This window comes from Psammomys obesus, unplaced genomic scaffold (genome assembly GCF_907164565.1).
Source record: "Psammomys obesus unplaced genomic scaffold, mPsaObe1.curated_primary_1811, whole genome shotgun sequence".
NCBI lineage: Eukaryota > Metazoa > Chordata > Mammalia > Rodentia > Muridae > Psammomys > Psammomys obesus.
The window spans coordinates 15,563,991-15,570,370 of record NW_026592890.1 but is presented as its reverse complement, the minus strand read 5'-3'; the positions used below and the strand labels follow the sequence as shown (position 1 = coordinate 15,570,370).

The window sequence follows — 6,380 nt, the reverse complement described above, 5'->3', positions numbered from 1 at the left end:
GATATAGTTAATACATTCTCACTTATCAGTCAACCCTAGCATTCCACAAGCATGGAAACCATCTCTGTATGGCACAGCTGTAAGGCACAACTCTGCATCGTTGTTTATTACTGAAGGCATTAAAGAGCTTTGCTCAGATTTAAGAGAAGGAAACAAAGGTCTCAGTGACAAAAACATGTGGGTGGACCAGCTTGTCTGTGTTTCGAAAATACTCTCTCCTACACATGTTAATAAAGTATCAGTACCTAAGAGTTACCTTAAACCTTCTGTGGGTGGGGCTTAGAATGAGGCAACATACTGTCTCCATGCTCTGACTGTGCCGCTTACTTTAATTCCATAGGTGGGGGATTTGCTACTTGTGCAAGGCCATCTAGGTTTTAAGGAACTGAAATGAGATAGAAATATTTAAGGCTCTGATGTCTCACCCTTAAAGTTGTCCCTATGTTTCTCATATGTAAATATTACTTCCAGTCCTTGTTAATGTACAGATTTCTAGTTACCATCCCCAGAGTTTCCAATGAAATAAGTTTGAGAATTCACACATCTATCAGGAGCTGCAGTGCTGCCAATCTTGTAGAGGTAGAGGGCTCACTGGGAAAATCGCTGCCCCAAAACGTACTTCTAAAAACAGGACTCTAACGCGTTCAAATTAGAGTTATGAATACAGTCATATGAGTTACAACTGAATCTTTAACCTTCTATACCTGAAGTCCACGCCTACCCTACACTTGTCTGTCTTCAGTCTCAGTTAAGTGTTTAGCACACACAATCATTTCTTGGGTTGTGGGTTTGGTCCCTGCTGCTGCTCGCAGAGCCTCTGCAGTTATTCTTGCTGCCCCTAGATGAAGCTCCTGCTGCATTTTACTCTTATCTGAGAATTTGCGTTTTGACTCCTAGGTGACTGAAGTGGGAACTGAGCCTGCTGCAAGGATTAGCCAACGTTTTTTGTTCTGGTGTTAACCAGACTTGTTCATTTCAACACAACTAGAAATCTAGGCTAAAGTAAACAGTTCGCTTTTCTACTTGATAATCATTCACCAAAAACTATACACCCTTGTTCCAGTGAAATGGAATAGTGGGTAAAAGTACTTGCCATGAAGTCCAGGACCCACGTGATGCAAGGAATGAAAGGGAACCAATGCCCACAAGCAGTCGTCTGACCTCCAAATAGAAACTGTGTCGCCATATACCTCTCTCATATATACACATAATAAATTCATATATGCAATAAAATATTTAAAACCATTGTGTACACTCATCACCCTTTGCCTTGCACTCGCCTGCATCACTCTCAGTGTTGGCTTCTGGGAGGTACAAACACAGCAAGTGGTGAAAAACATGAACCCACTATCTACTCCTAGATAAAATTGGGAAGTTGCTCATTCAACATACCTCAAAAGTATAAGCGTGAGCTGGCACCATTAATTGAGTTTACATATTTGATAGAAGACAGCAAATAGACCTCAAATTTTCTTTTTCACGTATTGGAGACAGAACCCAGGGCTTAGATGTGCTAAGCAAACGCTCTAACCATTGAGCTATGCCCGCAGCTCTATAGCCAATATTTCTAAGAGGCCGGTGATGGGAGCAACAATCTGGAAGGAGTGCCAACCAAGTGCCTGTTTTGTAGCTGAATCCAAGTCAAAGCCACTGTCATATTGTTGGGTTAGGGAATTAAACCTATGTGTAGTGGAAGTTCTCAGTAATCCAAAGATCCACCTGGAGGGCGATGGCAAAGTGATCAGATGTTTGGTGCAAAGCGGTAGGTTGAATGATTGCCCAGGAGACTCTTATTAGAGGCTTGGGGACTTTTATTGGTGGTATAGGGGTCAGGCAGAGGAGTTTTATCTCAGTGATGATGCCCTATGCAATTGAGCAAGCCTTCCCATGAATACAACTCTGCACATTGACAAAACACTTTTTTCTTTAAGTCATAAAAGTTATTTAAAAAGTATGGAATCAATATTCTAGAGAAGACAGAAATCAACTTTAGAATCACCCCCACCACTTTCTGAGAAAATCTAAATGGAAATAAATTTTGTTTCGTTACCCACCTTCCACTATCAATCACCTATATACATCCTATACAATACCACATACGTCCTATAGCAAGCTCTTCCTGAAAATTTGTGACAGGTCTTATGGTTCCCTATGGTGTGTGTGTGTGTGTGTGTGTGTGTGTGTGTGTGTGTGTGTGTGTGCCTGTTCCATTGCTGAGAAAGCAGAGACAGGTGGGTCTCTGGGGCTTGCTGGCCAGCCAGCTTAGTCTAATTGGTGAGTTTCAGACTAGTGAGAGACCCTTCCTCAGATATATCCCTGCTGGAGGGATATACTGAGCCTCATTTATGCCAAACTGTAATGAACTAGCTCTCGTTGTAATTAGGAAGCATGCCATCTGTGAACAGCAAGAGAACAACAGTAAATGAAAGTGGAAAAAAAAAGTCTCTCTTCAGCTCTTCAGTGGCATGAAATGAGGTAACAACATTTTCCTTGGGTTTATCTTTGGTTCAGAACTTCATAGTGAGAAAAATAATCAAAATCAAAGGTATGGATGTTTTGTATCGAAAAAAGTTTGTCTTCTCAGCTGAAAGAGAATGAACCTGGCATGCTGTGTAGGAAAGCGTGTGTCGGTGATGGGGTCTGGTCTCAGACTCTCTGATCAACTGTCTCTCTTGTCTCCATTTTTGCTCTAACCTTTGCATCTCCAACCCTAGGGTGCTTGGCTGCTGCGGTACTATTTAAGGTATAGGACTGCATATTTGGCAGGACCTTGAAACATAATCAATAGAGCTCTGATTCACTCGACAATTTGCTTTAAATTTCTTGTGACATTTTTTGGGGGGAGAGTCACTCAGCCTCCTCCTTAGCGAACACTTGAGACATACACCAGATAGCCTGTAAATACCTACCAGACCTAAAATGACAATTTATGTAACTGGAGAGGACTTTCTCAGAACCCTTCTCATTAAAACCCAGTGTGTTCTGAAGGATCTGTTTCAGGTGGAGAGAGAACAGATGCACATGTCAGGGCACACACGCACATGGGTGGCATCTGCCTGCAACTTCAAAACAATATTTTAGTTAGAGTATTATAAATAGAAGTTTTATTTCTATGGCTTTTTCTATATTGAAAATAAGCCGAGGATTAACACACAACTTAAGCAAACACCTTACGCCATTAGTCATACACAGAAGGTGATGCTACACAGCGAAAAAAAGTTAAGTACCATGGATAAATTGTAACAATATCTAATGTGAAGTGTTCTTTATGACTTGTTAGGAAAAAATAGAGATATTTCGCACAGTTTTCCTTTAAGGTTTGAGACATTATTTTAAGATGGTACAATCATATGTTATAATCATTCAACATGCAATTCATTTATATACTAGCCCTCCGCTCAGTGCAAAGGAGGGCAGAGGGGCTCCATTATGTACAGTTTTAAGGAAAAAATCTTTTTATTTGATCTTTAAAGGGCTTCTGTTTGTGAAAAATAGATGATAACCTAATTTCTTCTTAGTTTAAGGCTGTTTGGCTTAATTATGGTCAAAATGTTTATTTACACTTTGAGATTTTATTTGTGATTTATTTTTCTTTGTGCTTTAAGTGTATTTTTCCTCCTATGTGGAAATACATTGTTCATATCTTAATGTCTTAACTGGAGCCAATATGGTGTAATGAAGAAATTATGAGATTATACTGAATATTAATATCTATACTGGAATAGATTTATTGTTACTTTTTTATAATGGTCAAATCATACACAAAGCTGATATTTGATGTTCATATAGGCGTTTATTGCTTGGAAGACATCCCTTCCCAACTATACATTTGTTCTAGTTTACAACAGGATGTAGTTATAAATTCAGTGAAGACCTGGGACTATTCCCACAGTCACCAGTGAGGAACTGGTGAGCTCCTCAGCATGAGCTGTGGTTCCCCAGTGTGACCATCCCCTTCCATTGTGACCTTATCATCCATGCAGATCTCACCTCCCTGGACTTTGCTGTGTCTGAGGAGATTGAGGTCTTAGTCACAGATGCTACCCAGCTTCATCCTGTACATCTAGCAAAGACCTAGAGATCACAAATACAGCCTTCAGTCAGATGAAGATTTGAGATGTAAGAAACTAGAAATAAAAAATAATAATAATTGCATGTGTTAAATTATCCTGCTCATCAACAAATTGCACTTCTGGTTCCAGAGAAACTTACAGCTGGCCTCAAATACTATGTGGTTATTAGATATCCAAGCTAAGTTAGCTGATGGATTTGAAGGACTTTATAAAAGCACATATAAGACTCATGCCGGTGGAACAAGGTAATTTAAAATCGTTTGTGATGCTTATTGGTTACATCTCTTGTCAGCAGCATACTTCACCAGTCATGTGGGAAAAACCAAATAAAACACGGGGACCTCAGAGGTGAAAGTTCTACCACTCCCTAAGGATACTTTAATAGAGGTGAGGGAAGAGATAGAATGTGAAGGATTACAGGTGAAGGGGGTAATCAAAAAGATTATCTGTGACTGATGGTTTGGGTAGTGATGAGCAATGCAGCAGTAGAAACTGGGAAGGCTTCTCAAAGAAGACAACAGTTGATCCAGAACCAGGAGAAAGAATGAGGTGTGGGAAAAGAGGGAAGAAAGAATGTCCACTTCAAGGAAATGGCATGATTCAAATCCAAGAGGCAGAAACGTAACATAAACATGTTTAACGAATTAATGAATATGGTCCATTTAGTCAGCACACACACTGAGCACATGCTGTATGACAAGTATTACTTTGGGCACTGAATATGAAGTAGTGAAAAATGATAAAAGACACGGTAAGGACAGGAGAATGAATAAAACAAGCAAGGTAAACTACTGGAGAAAATGCAAAAAAAAAAAAAAAAGAAAAAAGAAAAGGAGAAGAAGCTGCTACAATAAAGAGAAAGAATAGATTAATACCAATTTGGATGGGTTGCAGGAAGTGTCTGTTAAGGAGGTGTGTTTAAACTGACATCTGAGTTGAAAGTAAAGTAGAGACTGGGTTATAGGGAAAACAGAGCATACTCAAAAGATCATCTTAGGGCAAGAGCAAAGACTCCATGATAGGACTGACTAGGAAAGTCTCTGTTTGAGGAGAGTGACCTGTGTGAAAAGGTGTTAAAAGATGCTGAGCCTTACAGCCCCTTGGAAGGAATAGAGTCTTTTACTAAGGTGCAATGGAAAGTCATTGCAAAATTCTCGTAGGATCTATGCTTTACAAAAATCACATACATGCATGGAGATAACCTAGAGCCCCTGCACAGATGTAGCCCATGGTAGCTCAGCCTCCAAGTGGGCTCCCTAATAAGGGGATCAGGGACTGTCTCTGATATGAACTCAGTGGCCTGCTCTTTGATCACCTCCCCCTGAAGAGGGAGCAGTCTTGCCAGGCCACAGAGGAAGACAAAGCAGCCAGTCCTGATGAGACCTGATAGGCTAGGGTCAGATGGAAAGGTAGGAGGACCTCCCCTATCAGTGGACTGGGGAAGGGCATGGGAACAGATGAGGGAGGGAGGGTGGGATAGGGAGGAAATGAGGGAGGGTGCTACAGCTAATATACAAAGTGAACAAACTGTAATTCATATAAAAAATAAATAAAATGTTGTAAAAAGATCACATACATGCTGAATGTATGTAAAGGAGGCAAAAACCAAAAATCATCAAAGCAGAATAAGCACTTTTGGAGGTCATTGTGTTCTGCCCAGTTCGTGAACCCCAAAAGACCAGGAATAAATAGACTCCGCTGTAAATACATGAGGTTCTTTTTATTATAAATCATTACAAGCTGCAGCTTGGGCTCACACCCCCACTGTCGAAGTTGTGAGAGCTGAGAGCCTCATGCTGAGGTTAGTTGGATGATTTAAAGGTTCTGGTCCCTCCCAGCATGCCCAAGGCAGGGATGATTCCTGCCTGGCAAGCATCTATTGGTCAAAATGCTACATTTTGAATTGATTGGCTATAAGAAGGTCCCCAGACCATTAATGATCTGGTGTCCCTCCCTAGGGGGATGGACCAGTTTCCTAGCAACTGTATCTCTAGTGGGTGGGGAAAGAATGCAGTAAGGTGGGTTCTTCCCCTCCGGGCATTGCTGGACTTCTCCACCCAGCTAGCCTTAGTTCAGGCCTAAACTTTAATAATAACTGCTGATTTCTAATCTTTTGGTCTCTCAGTTGCAGTAGAAAATGATGGTATTTGGGCTGGGCCATCATCATTGCTTACAGAGAAAGCCACTGAATTTCACCTTAAGTTTGGAAGATAAGTTTAGTAGTGAGGTTCAGCACTATTTCATACTCTTTACTTCTGATTGTGTGTGTGTGTGTGTGTGTGTGTGTGTGTGTGTGTGTGTGTGTGT

At 40.7% G+C, this 6,380-nt stretch overlaps 1 pseudogene; it reads left to right on the top strand.

Moving 5' to 3' along the window:
- The first annotated feature begins 1,581 nt into the window (after window positions 1-1,581).
- LOC129683250 (endoplasmic reticulum aminopeptidase 2-like) overlaps window positions 1,582-6,380 on the top strand; it is an 11,650-nt pseudogene continuing 6,851 nt past the window's right edge.